Raw genomic sequence first — 17,779 nt, 5'->3', positions numbered from 1 at the left:
AAAAATAAAAAAGTATAACGTTATTGTAGCCCTAAGAAGGGCTGTTGGGTTCTTGGAGAATCACTCCTGCCTAACAGTAAGCTAATAGAACACCCTAACGCTTTCCCTGACCAGCAGCAGCTCTCTCCCTAGCGGCATCCAGACACAGAATGATCCGAGCAGCGCGGGCAGCGGCTAGTCTATCCCAGGGTCACCTGATCTGGCCAGCCAACCACTGCTATCGACGTGTAAGGGTACCACGTCATGCTGGGTGGAGTGCAGAGTCTCCTGGCTTGTGATTGGCTCTGTTTCTGGCCGCCAAAAAGCAAAACGGCGGGAGCTGCCATTTTCTTGAGCGGGCGAAGTATTCGTCCAAGCAACGAGCAGTTTCGAGTACGCTAATGCTCGACCGAGCATCAAGCTCGGACGAGCATGTTCGCTCATCTCTAAAAATGACCAAACCAAAATGAAAATTTTTGCTATGAAGTTGCTAAGTTCAAATGTGCATAATGGCCATGGAACCTATAGAAAACGCTTGAACCAAAGAGAAGGAAGTTCCACACGAGGTATAATCAAATGTTAATAAATTTTATTGTAGAAACATTTTTTTTTAAAAGAGAAACATATATGTACAAATTAGTGGACGACTGTGCCCAGGAGAGATGTACCCCGGCACTAGACAGCGTGGGCTAGAGCTATCTACAATATTTTGCACAGTGGCAACATTCAAACTGCATGATAAAGATGGTGACATACACTATCATGCAGGCATAGGCGAGAAGTATGTAACAAAAAACCTGGTATAGGGTTTGTACATAACAAACATGTGGGAAAGAGATAAATACACAAACAAAAATGAGCTGTTGAATAATCATAGAGTAAACTAAGACGTCAAAATCTCCTCATCCATAATGCGAATGAGCCCCACGCTGACCCCGACGCACGTTTCAGCTGTCAAGCCTTCATCTGGTGGTGATGTAAGGCTGACCCGGATATGTTATAAATGCTTATGACCAACCAATAAAAGAGGTACCTGCCAGGTGATAGTTCTCAGGCATTAAGGAATAACATGCTGCTGTTTGTTGGCGCATGCTGATCAGGACGCGATCCGGATCCCGAAACCGGAAGTACCGCGCGTCCCGAGATCTCGCGAGCATGGAGTTCCCATGGTTATGAGATGCTAGGCGCCGAGCGACACTCCCGGTCTGTTCACCAGTCTGCCTGCGCATGCGCACTCAGCGCACAAAAGTGAGATATAAAATCACCTGGACTGTGATAATGTAGAAAGACTCTCGCAGGACTGTGGAAAAAGATGAGACACATTGGGGGTCATTTACTAAGGGCCTGATTTGTGTTTTCCCGACGTGTTACCCGAATATTTCCGATTTGCGCCGATTGTACCTGAATTGTCCCGGGATTTTGGCGCACGCGATCGGATTGTGGCGCATCGGCGCTGTCATGCACGCGACGGAAATCGGGGGGCGTGGCCGAACGAAAACCCGACGTATTCGGAAAAAACGCCGCATTTAAAAACCGAAATTGTGTCGCTTGGGACGCGCTTACCTTCACCTGGTCCCGCTCGGTGTATTCCGGTGCGTTCAGTTGATTTTCAGCGCAGCAGCGCCACCTGGTGGACGGCGGAGGAACTGCCTTCATAAATCCCGTCCGGACCCGAATCCTGTTCAGAGAACACGCCGCTGGATCGCGAATGGGCCAGGTAAGTAAATCTGCCCCATTGATTAAAAATATATAGCAACTTGTGCATAAATGTATATAGAAAGTTATGTATATATAAAAATATATAAAGAGCAGTATATATAAAACATGGAACAGCTACCCTCCCAGATCATGTATTACATGTGCCCAAAGTGCATGTAATGTGTGCGTCTGTGTAATGTAAATAATGCAGTGAGGACTGCTGAGAAGTGCAAATGACTGTGCCATGTTGGCTGAAGTGCATGGCTGAGCAAGAAATATATTCCCAATGTATAAAATGTTTTTGATGGGAAGTGTGTGTAGATATAAATAGTTGGTGTGTGAAAATGCATTCATCATAGTATATAAGGCTGGAAGGAGACGCAAGTCCATCAAGTCCAACCTTCAAGAATTAAATAAATGTTTTATCCCCATAACCCGTGATATTTTTTCTCTCCAGAAAGTCATCCAGGCCTCTCTTGAACATGTACATAGAGTCCGCCATAACAACCTCCTGCGGCAGAGAGTTCCACAGTCTCACTGCTCTTACAGTAAAGAACCTTTGTCTATGGTGATGGTAGAATCGCCTCTCCTCTTGGCGTAGAGGATGCCCCCTTGTCCTGGTCACTGGCCTAGGTATAAAAAGATTTTTGGAGAGATCCTTGTACTGTCCGTTCAGGTATTTGTACATTGTAATGAGGTCTCCCCTCAGTCGTCTTTTTTCTAAACTGAATAATCCCAAATTTTGTAATCTGTCATTGTATTCTAGTCCCCCCATTCCCCTAATAATCCTGGTTGCTCTCCTCTGCACCCGTTCCAGCTCTACTATATCCTTTTTATATACTGGTGCCCAAAACTGTACACAATATTCCATGTGTGGTCTGACCAGGGATTTGTATAAGGGCAGAACTATGTCTTTATCATGAGAATCTATTCCTCTCTTGATACATCCCATTATTTTATTTGCTTTAGCAGCAGCCGCCTGGCTCTGGTCACTAAAATTAAGTTTACCATCCACCAATATGCCCAAGTCCTTTTCAGCTTCAGTTTTACTAAGTAATTGACCGTTTAGAACATAATTATACTTTTTGTTTCCATGGCCCAAGTGCATAACTTTACATTTATCTACATTAAACCTCATCAACCATTTCTCTGCCCATCCCTCAAGCTTCCACAAATCCCTCTGTAATGCTAAACTATCGACCTCAGTATTTATTACTTTACACAGCTTAGTATCATCTGCAAATATTGAAATTTGACTGTGTAAACCCACTACAAGGTCATTAATAAAAATATTAAAAAGAAGTGGCCCCGATACTGACCCCTGTGGCACTCCACTGGTAACATCAACCCAATCTGAGAATGTGCCATTAATGACCACCCTCTGTTTTCTATCACTAAGCCAATTACTTACCCAGATACACAGATTTTCTCCTATTCCCAGCAGTCTCATTTTATATACCAACCTTTCATGTGGCACGGTGTCAAATGCCTTTGAAAAGTCCAGATATACAACATCCACAGCGTCCCCCAGATCCAGTCTTGAACTTACCTCCTCGTAGAAACCAATCAGATTAGTCTGACAGGACCGATCTCTCATAAACCCATGCTGACGCTGGGTTATAAGGTTGTGCACAGTGAGATACTCCAGGATAGCATCTCTAATAAACCCCTCAAATATTTTCCCCACCACAGCAGTTAGACTTACGGGTCTGTAGTTTCCAGGATCGCTATTTGATCCTTTTTTGTATATTGGTACCACATTTGCTATGCGCCATTCCTGTGGAACATAACCAGTCCTCAGTGAATCTTCAAATATTAAAAATAACGGTCTGTCTATCACCGTACATAATTCATGCAGAACCCAGGGGTGTATGCCATCTGGCCCAGGTGATTTATCTATCTTAGTGGTTGCGAGGCGGCGCCGTACCTCTTCCTGGGTTAAACTGTTGACATTATAAAAAGAATTTACATTATTCCTCATTGTGTCTTCCACCAGGGGATTTTCCTGGGTAAAGACAGTTGAGAAGGCGACATTCAGTAGATTGGCCCTTTCCTCATCTCCTTCCACCATGACCCCCATGTTATTTCTAAGGGGACCCACGCTCTCTGTTTTTAGTTTCTTATCATTTATATACTTGAAAAATAATTTGGGATTATTTTTGCTCTCCCTGGCAATATTTCTTTCAGTCTCTATTTTTGCGGCCTTTATCTGTTTTTTACAGGATTTATTTTTCTCTCTATAATCCTGTAATGCCTCATCGCTACCTTCACGTTTTAGCACCTTAAACGCTTTATCTTTCTCGCTTATTGCTTTCCTTACAAGACTAGTTAGCCACATAGGCTTTTTCTTGTTCCTTTTATGCTTTTTCCCATAAGGTATGTGTTTCTCACAGGACTTTTTCAGAATATATGAGAAAAAGTCCCATTTTTGGGGGCGGCTTTTGTCTTTGAGAGCATTATCCCAGTCTATGCCTTTAAGGTCTTCCCTTAGTTGATGAAAATTTGCCCTCCTGAAGTTTAGAGTGTTGGTTGCCCCTTCACTAACGTGCTTAGTAAAGCGTAATACAAAATCAATGATATTATGATCACTATTCCCCAGGTTCCCCCCAACCTGTAGTTTTGATACCCTATCAGGTCTGTTGGTTAGGATAAGGTCCAGCAGTGCCCCCCCTCTTGTTGGCTCCAGGACTAGTTGCGACAGGTAATTGTCTTTTGTTGTTGACAAGAACCTGCTACCTTTGAAGGACCTGCAGGTTTCTGCCCCCCAGTCGATATCTGGGTAATTGAAGTCCCCCATGATAAGTACTTCACCATGCTTTGAAGCCGCATCCATTTCACTTATCAGCATTTCCTCTGCTGCCTCCATTATATTTGGAGCCTTATAACAAACCCCTAGTAATATTTTATTTTTATTTTTCCCTCCTCTTATCTCCACCCATAGGGACTCCACATTTGCTTTACTGATGTCATCTCGCAGGACGGGCTTGAGGCAAGAATTCACATATAAACAAACCCCTCCCCCTTTTTTATTTATACGATCCTTTCTAAAAAGACTATAACCATCTATAGTAACAGCCCAGTCGTAGCTACTGTCCAGCCATGTCTCGCTGATACCCACTATATCATATTTCCGCTCCAACATCAAGAGTTCCAGTTCCTCCATTTTGTTTGTGAGGCTTCTGGCATTTGTGTACATACACTTTATATGGTTTTCCCTGTCCGTATTCCTTTTGTCCTTATTCCCCAATCTCATTCCAGCCCCCCTTCCTCCCCCATGGACTATGGCTCTTCCCAGCTCTCTATGTACACCGTCTATTTGCCCTGCACAAGTGTAGCTGCCCTCCCCCCAGGTCTCTAGTTTAAACACTCCTCCAACCTTCTGGCCATTTTTTCCCCTAAAACAGCAGCCCCCTCCCCATTGAGGTGCAGCCCATCCCTACTGTAGAGCCTGTAGCCCACAGAAAAGTCAGCCCAGTTCTCCATGAACCCAAACCCCTCCTTCCTACACCAACTTTTGAGCCACTTATTTACCTCCTTGATCTCCCGCTGCCTTTCTGGTGTGGCACGTGGTACAGGCAGTATTTCGGAGAAAATTACCTTTGAGGTCCTTGCCCTGAGCTTATGGCCTAAATCTCTGAAATCATTTTTAAGGACCTTCCACCTACCTGTTACTTTGTCATTAGTGCCAATGTGGACCATGACCGCTGGTTCCTCACCAGCCCCTCCCAGTAATCCATCAACCCGATCCGCAACATGCCGAACCCGAGCACCTGGCAAACAACACACTGTTCGGTATGCACGGTCTTTGTGACAGATTGCCCTGTGTGTTCCCCTAATAATCGAATCTCCCACTACCAGCACCTGTCTGACATTGCCTGTGCTCCCATTACCCTTCTTACTGGAGCAGACATTCCCCTGGTTGAGTGAGGACGTGTGAGACAGTGGTGAAATATGTAATGGAAAAGCCTAGCAAAGGGTAAAGTGAATGGTTATCCATAGATCCTGACAAACAGCACATAAAAAAGTGTAAGACTGCTGTGTGACAAAAAAGAGATCAAAAAGATACATTATGATATATGAAAAAGTGCAAAAAGCAGCATGGAAAAAGTATGCTGTGTGGACCACACTGGGGACAGTGATGAATTCTTGATGGGTGAGTCTTTTGACCTGGGGAGGAAAGATCAATCCACTGAAGATGTTGGTAACTAGAGAGAGAAAGTTAGTCCTATATATTCAAGTAGTAAGCCAATTTTTAATGGGCCCTGCAGAGAGAAGGGAAGGAAAAATTAATATACATAATAAAAACAAATAATAAAACCGGGACTGGGGAAAAACGCATTTTCCCCATGCGCCCTACATTGGGGGGGGGGGGACTTACCGAGAGATCACAGGAATGTCGCGAACGACAGACACTCATTGAGACCAAGAGGTTGCATGGTTTTCAGACGCCAAATCCATTTTGTTTCAGTCTGTTGTAATTTTTTCATCAGAGAACCACCGCGGAGAGTTGTTTCAATGTGGTCAATTCCTCGAACACGCAATAAGCTGGAGTCACAGGAGTGATGTTCGAAGAAGTGTCGGGGAATGGTCTTTAACCCCCTTAACGCTGAAGCCACTTTTCACCTTCCTGACACGGCCCATTTTTTCAAATCTGCCCTGTGTCACTATAAGTGGTTATAACCTCGGAACGCTTTAACATATCCAAGTGATTTTAAAATTGTTTTCTCGTGACACATCGTACTTCAGGTTATTTGAAAAATTTTGGTGGTATGTTTTGCATTTATTTATGAGAAAATCAGATATTTGGTGAAAATTTGGAAAAATTTTTGATTTTTGAACTTCAAAATGTTCTACTTTTTCCATACATAGTCATAACCGCAAAAAAACGTAATAACTAACATTCACTAAATGTCTACTTTATGTGGACATGGTGTTTTATGCATACTGTTATTTTTGTAGGATGTTATGGGCCTTTGAACGTAAGGTGCGATTTTTCACATTTTCATAAAAAACGCAAAATCCTGCTATTGAGGGACCTGCTCAGGTTTCAAATCACTTTAAGAGACCTAAATAAAAGTAAAACCCCATAAATTACCCCATTATAGAAACTACGCCCCTCAACGTACGTGAAACAGCTTTTATGAAGTTTGTTAACCCTTTAATTGTTTTACAGGGGTTAAAACAAAATTGGATGCAATTTTGAAAGTAAAATTTTTTTGGCTAAATTAATATGTTTTTCAAAAAATGTACAAATTCTCAGTGGATAAAATACCAAAACGCTCCACAAAATTTGATACCCAATCTCTCCCGTGTATAACAATACCCCATATGTGGTGGTAACCTGCTGTACGGGCACACGCCAGGGCATCGAAGGGAGCTGCGCCATTCAGAGCAGATTATGCATTGTCAATTTTTATTGGCTATACAATCCTTTATTTTTTTGGCAATTTGGACATATAAGGGCTTATTTTCTGCGACATGAGATGCACTTTACAAATACTTCATTTTAGTGGGTCATTAGCTTATTGATAAGATTTTATTAACTCTTGAATGTATGGGTGAAAAGAAAATTGTCAATTTTGGTTTACTTTCTTTTCGTATTTTTTGGGGGTCGTACACCGTACACTAAAAATATTATATTATCTTCATTCTATAGGTCACTACGATTACGGTGATACCTCATTTATATAGTTTTTCATTTATTTTTACAACTTTACTGGATAAAAACTAATATAGAGGAAATCTCATTTGTTTTTGCATCGCCAGCTTTTCAGAGACGTAACTTTAATATTTTTTGGTTGACAGAGCTAGTTTAGGGCTTATTTTTTACGTGTTGAGTTGTTCTTTTCAGTGGTACATTTTTAACATTTTTATTAACTTTTACAGGTTAGCTTGAACAAGTGATCCACTGATCATTGTTCAAGCTCTTCTTCACATTACACAGTGTAATACAGATGTATTACACTGTGTAATGTAACACACTGAGCATGCTGCGCATGCTCAGTGTGTTACAGCCGGGTCCTGTCAGGAGGCAGGGACCCGGCTACAGGAAGGAGGATCGCGCAGCCCCGGGCACCGGCAGTCCCGGGGCTGCGATCGGAGCAGCGGACCCCCCCGGTAAGCGCCGGGGGGGGGGGGTCCGATTCTTCTGAAATGCCCCTTGCACGCCGCACGCCGCGGGTGTCAGGGGTTAACACCCGCGATCGGAGAAATCTCCGATCGCGGGTGTTAGAGGCCGGTGTCGGCTATAATATATAGCTGACACCTGCAGCTTCTGGCGCCGGCTCCGTTCAGGAGCCGGTGCCAGAAGCATGACGTAATAGTACTGCATTTTGCGGGAACGCACCTCCCGCGATGCAGTACTATTACGTCAAATGTCGGGAAGGGGTTAAATTTGGAATTTGATCTTCTTCCGTATTTCTTGCATTAGAGATCCCGATCACGTGTTCTCGCACTCTCACTTTGAGTTCACGGCTCTTGAGTCCTATATATATCTTGGGACACGGACAAACAGCATAATAAATCACACCCCTTGTGGAGCACGTAATTGGCCAGGTAATATCAAAGCTCTTACTTCCCCGAGAGTCAGTAAATGTCGTACTTCTTTCAATGTTGGTACATGCGACACAGTTGCCACATGGAGTGCAACCCCACTTGGGTTTAGGTGCCCCAAATATTGATTGAATTGGAGGGGGGGGGGATAGAAACTGTGGACTAGATGGTCTCTTAAATTCCTGGCTCTCCTCACAGATAGCGATGGGTGAGGAGGTATGATCTGTGATAGAGTGGGATCAGACAAAAGAATTGGCCAAAATTTGTCCAAACATTGATACATTGTGGACCAATTGCTGTGGTATGTTGTTATATACCTGGTGATGTTTTCCTTGGGTTTTTTGGGGCGTGGTTGTAACAAACTGTCCCGAGGTGTATCCTGAGCTCTTTTGTATGCTTTTGTGACAACACACCTTGAATATCCGCGTTCAAAGAAACGGTTCTGTAGATCTTTAGATTGTTTTTGAAAATCAGAATTTGTAGAACAGATCCTCTTTGTCCTCAGGAACAGTCCAATTGGGATCCTTGAGTCGCTGAAGGATGTGAGGTGTCTTGTTGTTCCTGGAGTAGTTCTTCTGTCAGGGTCGTAATCGACATTTAACCGGTCCAGTCAGTCACCTCCAAATTAGATAGAGCAAGTGTGCACGTTTTCAAGATAAAATCTGAGATAAGATTATTCAGGTTTTAATCTTAAGCAAGCTCTTCACTCTAGCTTTCATGACAGCAAGATTAGATTTTATTTCCGTGTTCCCAAATTTATACAGAAGAGAGAAAGGTGTGGTTATGTGTCATACAGCATCATAATGGGCAAGGGTTAAGCAAATTTGTCTTGCATCCGATGTTCCCTGGTTGGTCAGTTCCAGTATCTGGACAGATAATGTCCTGGGCGTTGAGTTTCGATATGAGGGATGAAGCCTTCTTGGAATCAGGAATGTTGTTCTTTTCCTGGATATAGGGCGTTGGCTGTGTGGATGCCGGCGCCATCTTAAGTAAGATATCTGAGCATATTGCTGAGGAGGAAAAACTTTAGTATTTGCCAGCTATATAAAAGTATAAAGCTCATGTACAGATATTCCCCTTCACAATCCCCCCTAAATACTAAATTTTTCCTCTAATGTACCTTCGAGGTTGTCCATGAGTGGGGATAGGTCGGGGTGGGGCTGCTTCACAAACTTCGGGCAAGGCCTGCCCTTTCAGCAAGACCTCACCTCCCGCTTGCACTACGCTAACTTACACTCATGGAGCCCTCCCATCTTTCCCTAAATTAGCTCCATGGATGGGGGATTGGGCGATCGTGGTTTATCTTGGGGCATATTAACCCATAATGTGGTTAATCCTGAACCAATGTGGCACGAGCTAAAGAACATCATGTATATAGAAAGGATATGTTTCCTCATGGTGAAGCCGGGTCTCTTCTGCAGTGGGAGGCGTGCGTCCAGGTGGTTTTCCCTTCAAGTTTAACTGCAGTGGGGGTAACAAGAATCACAGTGTATGGACCGTCAAACCTCAGGTACATGCAGTTCTTGCGGATGTACTTCTTTACGTATACTTTGTCACCTGGTTGGAAGTCGTGGACCGTGTCACCTGTGGATTCAGGGATAGAAGCAGAGACTGCAGAATGTGTGTTAGACAGTTCTCTAGACAGACGGACAACAAACTTAACAACTTTATCCATCCCCTCAGCTAACTGCTGCTCCCTAACTTCTGACAACTTAGGGGGTGACCCAAACAGAATCTCATAGGGAGTAAGACCGTGTTTGGCTTGAGGGGTATGTCTGACATGGTACAGGGCAATGGGCAAAAGTTCTGGCTATTCCTTAGGGTTTTCTTGTGTCATCTTGAGCAGTTTGTTCTTCAAACTCCTCCTTCCTCCTTCCTCCTTCCTCCTTCCTCCTTCCTCCTTCCTCCTTCCTTCTTCTTTCTTCTTTCTTCTTCTTTCTTCTTTCTTCTTCTTTCTTCTTTCTTCTTCTTCCAGGGGTAGGTCATCTCTTGTTTTTCCTTCGGGATCCTTTCCAGCCACTCGGATGACACATTCCCCATGGCAGCTTCTTTGGCCGCACAATCAGCTAGATCGTTTCCTCTAGCTGCTTTGGAGTTCACTTTTCCGTGAGCTTTTACCTTGATCACTGCCACCTTGGTAGGCAGTAGTAGAGCTTCCATCAGGCTCTTGATGAGGTCTGCATGCTTCACTGGGGTACCTGCGGCTGTGATGAAGCCTCTGTTCTTCCAGATTATTCCAAAATCATGGGCAATGCCATGGGCATACCTTGAGTCAGTCCTGATGTTCACAGTCTTCCCTTTGGCCAAAGTACAGGCTTCCTTGAGGGCTATCAGTTCGGCTTCTTGAGCTTACATGGAGGCTGGTATGACTTCCGCTTTCACCACCTGTGTTTCAGTGGTTACCGCATAACCTGTGTGGTACCTTCCAGACTGATCTGCAAACCTGGAGCCGTCTGTCCAAAGTTCAAGGTCAGGATGGGGTAATTCCTGGGTAGTTACCCCTGGAAGCGTTGAGGTGTCATCAAGAAGAACTTGTAAGCAGTCATGAGGATCTTCAACTTCTGGAGCAACTCCTGGGTCAGCTTCTTCCCCCCTGGAATGTGGAAGGAGAGTGGCTGGATTGATCACTGAACAACGTTTGAAGGTGATATGGGAAGGCAGAAGTAAAGAACACTGAAGTCTGAGGTATCTCTGGTGGGCCATATGTCTGGGTTGGGTCTGAGAAAGGACTGTCGCCAGATCATGAGAAGCTTGAATGATGAGGTCATGTCCCAGGACGATGTCAGCAGTCTTCGGCATGAACTGCTTTCAAACAAGTAGGAGATGTTCTGGCCACAGGGTCCAGACGGCAAGAGTAGTAACCAATAGGACGTCGTCTCCCAGCATGCTGTTGCGCCAGGACACCAGTTGCATGTCCTTCACTTTCAGAAACAAACAGGTTGAAAGGCTGGGTATAGTCTGGAAGTCCCAAAGCAGGCGCTCTGGAAATGGCCATCTTCAGTTGGTGGTGACAGTCTTGTAGATGTGGGAGGACCAGAGGTGAAGCACCTTGTGGTTCTCCTGACTTTAAACAGTCATACAAGGGTTGCATAAGCCTGGATGCATCCGGAATCCATTGTCTGCAGTAGGTGATGAGTCCCAAGAAAGACTGGAGTTGGTTAATGGTGGAAGGAAATGGTAACTTGGCAATGGCCGATTTCCTGTCTTCTGTGAGGTGTCTGGCCCCTTGAGAGACACAATGTCCAAGGAAAATGACCTTTGCATGACACCATTGAACTTTATCCTTGGAAACTTTGCAGTTGGCTGTAGAGAGGTACAGTAGGAGAGACAATGACTCTTGCTCCAGCAGTGGTTTGGAGTCAGCACAGAGGAGAAGATCATCCACATACTGTAGGAGAGTAACTTGAGAATGCTCAGCAATCCAGGGAGACAAGACAGTCTTCATAGCCTGAGTAAATTGGTTAGGGCTGTTCTGGGCACCCCGTGGGCACCTTGTCCAAGTGAGTTGGCTTCCACAGGAGGTAAAGGCAAACATATAACGGCACTTCAGGTGTAGGGGTACACTGAAGAAGGCATTAGCAAGATCGATGACCGTGAAAACCTTCGCAGAGGGTGGAATGCTGGCCAGCAAAGTGTTGGGGTTGGGTACCACCGGAGTTTCCAATACAGTAGCTGCATTGATTGCTCTGAGGTCCTGGACTAACCTGTACTTGGGTGGTGACCCCTTGGGGGTCTTCTTCTGGACAGGAAATAATGGGGTGTTGCAGGAAGAGGTACAGTAGACCAAAACACCTTGCTTGACAAGGGCCTGAATCTGGGTGGAGAGGCCTTGTTCTTGAGCCATTTTCAGAGGATACTGAGGTATTCTCGGGGGCTGAGCCCCCTCTTTTAGATATACCATCACTGGAGGGACTGGTAGAAGTCCTACGTCATCAGGCCCAGTTGACCAGAGTGAGGAGGGGAGTTGGGCTGAGACCCGGTCCGGGACTCCATAGAGGGGATCAGGTTGATGAATTTGCTGAAGCATCAGAAGGAGAGCTCTAAGTACACATCTGTCCTTAGTTCCCTCTTCTGACCTGGGGTCATGTAATTCAAGCTGAAGACCTTGGAGAGTATAATTGATAGAAGCTCTAAGACGTTGAAGAAGGTCTGCCCCTAGAAGGTTGATGGGGCAGGTATCTGACACCAGGAAGCGAGCCATGACATCAGGGAAAGGTCCAACGGGGACAGGAATAGTGAGGGGAGACTCAGCAGTGGTGCCGGTAATGCCAATACAATCCTGTGGTCTTGGTTCTTGATATCTTTGGTCCTGGTACCTGGGTTCATCATGTGATCCTTTATAGTCATCAGGTCTGGGTCTATTCTGGGACCCTCTATAGTCATCAGATCTAGGTCCACTTTGGCGCGGTCTGTAGTCATCTCGGGGGCGTTGACTGGGTCTGGACCTGCAGTCTCTTTTGGCATGGCCTGTCTTCCACAAATCCAGCAGGTAGGGCGAGGTCTCTGGTTGTTGAATCCAAAGGGTCCTTGCTGTTGTGGTGTCTGCCACGGATGAGATGCATGGGGTACTGGTGGCTGAGGGTAGTAGTTGACAGGCATAGGTGGTCCTGTAGGGGCTTGCTGTACCATGACAGGAGCAGGCACCGGTTCTTCATCTGAATCACTGTCCATTGAAGTGATGGTCATCAGCATCACTTCCTTTTTTCTTCTTGTCTCTCTCCTTATGTTGAGCTTTCTGGAATCCTTTGATTATGGTTACAGCATCCTTGAATCCTGCGGATAGGATTTCTGGACTAGTGGCAAGAACTTTGTCTTTAAGTTCATCTTGGAGGCCCTCCACTAGGGCCTTTACAAGCATGTGGGCTTGGATCTTATTATGGAGGGTGAATCCGAGATCCTCAAATTGTTGAGACAGTCTGGAGGAGTACCTGTCCACAGGTTCATCCTTTTCCTGCTGGACGTCCTGGATAGAACCTGCCTGGTCGGTGAGGCATTCCTGTGCCCAAGTCTTCATCTGGGAACAGAAGTCCAACCCCGACTGGTAACTGTCCTGGTCCGGTACTGCCAAGGCATCCAGGTACTTCAGGATGACCTAGTAGGTTCACTGGTGAGGGTCTTGCTCTTCAGGGGAGCTTCTGCTGTGACAGTAGTCATGTTTAGGTCAGGGAGTGTAGGAACACTGGGTGTGACTGTGGTTTTCTTCATCTGGGACTGCAGGGTCTCCACTGTTCGGTAGTTTGCTGTCCACACTGTTCCTCTTTCCCCCTCTGGGGTGCCTGTGGGGTAAGCAGTGGAGGCTGCGGTGGCTTGGTGTGTGAAAGTCCGGTAGAGAGCCGGACCCCGGACTTGGGAGGGTCAGTTTCCCACTCATCTCCGCTGTCTATCTTGCAAGCGACTGTAGAGTGGGGACCCTTGCAAAATTTCAGGGGTTATTTGGACTTGAGGGGCCGGCTGATCCTGGTCGCCCTTCTTGTGAGCACAGGTGTCATACTGGACTGGAAACAGGCCTAGCGCCTGTGAGGGGTGGGATGAACTCTCTTCCGATACGTTTGGGCCTTGGTAGTAGGCCCCGGAAGAAGTGAGCAGATACAGTGGCTGTACCCGGGTCTCTGCAGGAGTACCAAGATGGCCACTGCCGGAAGAGGGCCATATTCTGGACTGCCAGCTTTCTTTCCTCTGCCAGGTGTCTGCCTGTGGCTGAGAAGCAGTGGCCTAGGAAGACCACTTTCTCCTGGCAGTACTGGAGCTTGTCTTTGGAAACTTTTGCAACCCTTTATAGTAATGTCTCCTCCCCACAGTCGAAACACGCCCACTTGGGTCGGTCGGTTGAGACTTCCGGAAACGTTGTCAGTCTGACTTTGCCGTGGTCTGTGAAACTGAGCTCTGTTTCCCTCTGGCTTTCAGTCCCTGTATACGTAAGTCTGGTAGAGATGTCTCCAGTCGTTAACACCTTTGGTAACAACCCATTACAAAACAGATGTACACTACACTGTCAGGTCATCAAATCTTCCATTACCGTGTGCGTCTTGCTTTATCTCATCCAGACATATAGGATTCTCTTAACTATCTATAAACTACTGGCCAGACTCCAACATCTCAACAAAATCCAGGTACACTTAAGTTGGTTTTTAATCAAAAAGGAACAAAAGTCAGTCATAGGCTCTGTAATACAGTCGGGGGGGCTTGTTCTTGCTTAGTCTGTTATGCTGTAAGCGTCAAGGTCAGAACAGAACACACACTGATAACACAGCTCAGGCAGAACCGTAGATTTTTGGAGAACTTCAGCGTCAAGGTCATTTACATGTCTTCAGAAAACAAAACGCAGCTACACAGCCCCCGAGATCTCCCTCTCGTTAACCTCTTAAACACCAGAAAGCAGGTACCAGACACATTGCAACACTTTTTTATAGTAATTTTTCTGCAGTTGTCGGGAACAAATAAATTTTTAACTATCAGAGATGACCATACCCAGACAAACAGTGTTGCACATCCAAGAATAATCTGAACAGAGAACTGAAATAAGATGAAATCATCTCAGCCGGCGTTCTGAGCCCTGTTCAGGCCCTTCAATGGTGCTTCACTGCTACCCACAACCAGCGTTTATGGCTGCCAATAGTAGGGTCATAGGTAATTAACTTTCAGGGACTTGAAGGGAATATAAATTAAAATGGCCACCACTGAAAAATAAACTGTCTTAAAATGGCCGCTACCGGAAGAGGGGCATGCCCCACTTCCGCTGGATTTGGGGCTGTGTCTATGTGGGCGTGGAGCACCATACTGACGACAAGTATGCACCCCAACCGGGTTCTAAATTCCACATACGTCACATGTCCACCCCTCCGGACTTGAACCGGCGCCATTATAGGGCGGTGGCGCGCCAAGAGGAACGGTGGCCATTTTAGATACATCTTTTTCATTACAATTTTTAACACTTTGTGATTCACATTTTACATATCCGTAAGTCATTTCTGCCCCTTCACTGCCACCTTCTCCTTTCTGGTGCTGACTCTAACAGCCCCTTGTCCTCTAGGGACCCTTTACTACCATCTAAGATGGTCTTCCACAGTGTGGGCTGTAATCTCTCTGACTTTGGCTGTTCTACAAACTTGTACAAGTCTTTTGCATATTTCACATATTTCTTTCCTTCTCTCTGCTCCACTATCTGGGTTGCCATCTGTGCTCCCGGGGGGAGGCTGTGTTCCTTTCTCATGAGACGTAACATTCGGTCTAACTAAATAGAGTACTATGTTGGCGTGGCCACTCGCTCAACACAGCGATCCCCGTTAAATCAAAATCCTTTCCACACGTGCGCCACGGTGTTACTCTGTCCTAACCAATATACAGGCTAACACGGTGGTCTGGTCCCCAACCAGAATAACGGTATCCACTACGGTACTCTATGCAGGTAACTCTCCTAGTGAGAAGTTCCTACTGGGTTATACTCCCCAGCTCGCCTTATTTTAGGCCTAGACACCTGTCATGGCGTATTTCTCTACTCTGACGGCCGATGTCACTAGACATTACTTAGTTACGTCTTTAAATATTCTTTTCCTGATCACAATACAACTTTAAATAACCAGACGGCAACACACAAATTTACTTCACTGTCCAGGCAGAAATTATCAGTGACTGATGGAGCGGGGGTGGTGTTTGAAAACGAAACTAAATCGTCTTCCTTGCTGTGTCACGGTTCTGAGCGTAGCGCTGAGACAAAGAGGAGCCCACCACTCAGACAGTCACCCCGCAGACCCGTAGAGTCCGGAGACTACTACCTCACGCCCTCGAATACACAGATAAGTACTATATATATATTATATACATAGACATACCGTGTTCCTGTGAGATTGATCAGATCTCCTCCGGGAGCGTCAGGGGTCATCCACCGGGTGTTAGTGCGGGTCCCCGGGGGCTCAGAGGCTCAGGCCACGCCCCCACAGTTGAGCGCCAAATTGTCAGGGTCGTAATCGACAATTAACCGGTCCAGTCAGTCACCTCCAAATTAGATAGAGCAAGTATGCACGTTTTCAAGATAAAATCTGAGATAAGATTATTCAGGTTTTAATCTTAAGCAAGCTCTTCACTCTAGCTTTCATGACAGCAAGATTAGATTTTATTTCCGTGTTCCCAAATTTATACAGAAGAGAGAAAGGTGTGGTTATGTGTCATACAGCATCATAATGGGCAAGGGTTAAGCAAATTTGTCTTGCATCCGATGTTCCCTGGTTGGTCAGTTCCAGTATCTGGACAGATAATGTCCTGGGCGTTGAGTTTCGATATGAGGGATGAAGCCTTCTTGGAATCAGGAATGTTGTTCTTTTCCTGGATATAGGGCGTTGGCTGTGTGGATGCCGGCGCCATCTTAAGTAAGATATCTGAGCATATTGCTGAGGAGGAAAAACTTTAGTATTTGCCAGCTATATAAAAGTATAAAGCTCATGTACAGATATTCCCCTTCACAATCCCCCCTAAATACTAAATTTTTCCTCTAATGTACCTTCGAGGTTGTCCATGAGTGGGGATAGGTCGGGGTGGGGCTGCTTCACAAACTTCGGGCAAGGCCTGCCCTTTCAGCAAGACCTCACCTCCCGCTTGCACTACGCTAACTTACACTCATGGAGCCCTCCCATCTTTCCCTAAATTAGCTCCATGGATGGGGGATTGGGCGATCGTGGTTTATCTTGGGGCATATTAACCCATAATGTGGTTAATCCTGAACCAATGTGGCACGAGCTAAAGAACATCATGTATATAGAAAGGATATATAATATATAATATATAAGTGCTTGTAGCACTTCCAGGTCCTGTTTGTCTCCCGAGTTAACATCACGTTTGTTGCACCATCTCTTAAAAATCAAAGATCGGGCAAATAAATGAAGGTCCTTTATTGCTGAAGTGTCTTATCTTGTGTTGACCTTTGTGTTGGGCGGCGCTTGCCATATGGAGTGGATCTATAGTCAACCTTTCTTTTTGGGGCGTTTACTTGCCATTTGGAATTTTGGCCTTGTCCTCCCCCGCTTTCCATAGAAACGCCGATGCGATTGGGCTGTGGCCCGCCCCGGCGAGTGCAGCGGTATATGTGGCACCAGCCTAAGCTGGAGTGTGATCGAAGAGGTGCTACCACCTGACTGCACCCTAATAGATTGAAGGTTGATACACGCATGAGATTCTTGGGTATTTATGGCTGGAACATCATGTAACCATTTATATCTGGCAATATTACAAGGGGACTGAACTTTTGCAGAAGGCAATGTGACTGCCATCTGTGGCTGGTACATTGTTATAGAGCATTAGTGGATTAGTGGTTGGTACTGTTATGGAACCTGTAGCTGGCAGTGTTTGGGTGGCCTTATTGCTATATCATCAGTTTTTGCTTGCACTTACGGGTGCACTTACTCCATGGCTTGCATATTGTTTCAGGTTATTTTTGGCTGGTGTCTGCAATGGAAATGTATCTGACAGTGCTAATGGGTCCATCCATGGCTATCCCTAGTAAAGGCATCTATGGTGCTTTGTGGTGGAGCTATTTGGTTCTGTAGTTGACACATAACTT

At 45.5% G+C, this 17,779-nt stretch overlaps 1 long non-coding RNA gene across 1 annotated transcript; it reads right to left on the bottom strand.

The window, feature by feature from the left end:
* Positions 1-8,942: 8,942 nt before the first annotated feature.
* On the bottom strand, positions 8,943-16,985 carry LOC140074795 (uncharacterized). Its single transcript, XR_011849277.1, has 2 exons — positions 16,059-16,985; positions 8,943-9,813 (listed from the first exon to the last, which is right to left on the bottom strand). It is a non-coding gene; the product is annotated as an uncharacterized lncRNA (long non-coding RNA).
* Between the last annotated feature and the right edge of the window lie 794 nt (positions 16,986-17,779).

This window comes from Engystomops pustulosus, chromosome 8 (assembly GCF_040894005.1).
Source record: "Engystomops pustulosus chromosome 8, aEngPut4.maternal, whole genome shotgun sequence".
Taxonomy (NCBI): Eukaryota; Metazoa; Chordata; class Amphibia; order Anura; family Leptodactylidae; genus Engystomops; species Engystomops pustulosus.
The sequence above is the reverse complement of the archived record's forward strand: the minus strand, read 5'-3'. Positions and strand labels throughout refer to the sequence as shown.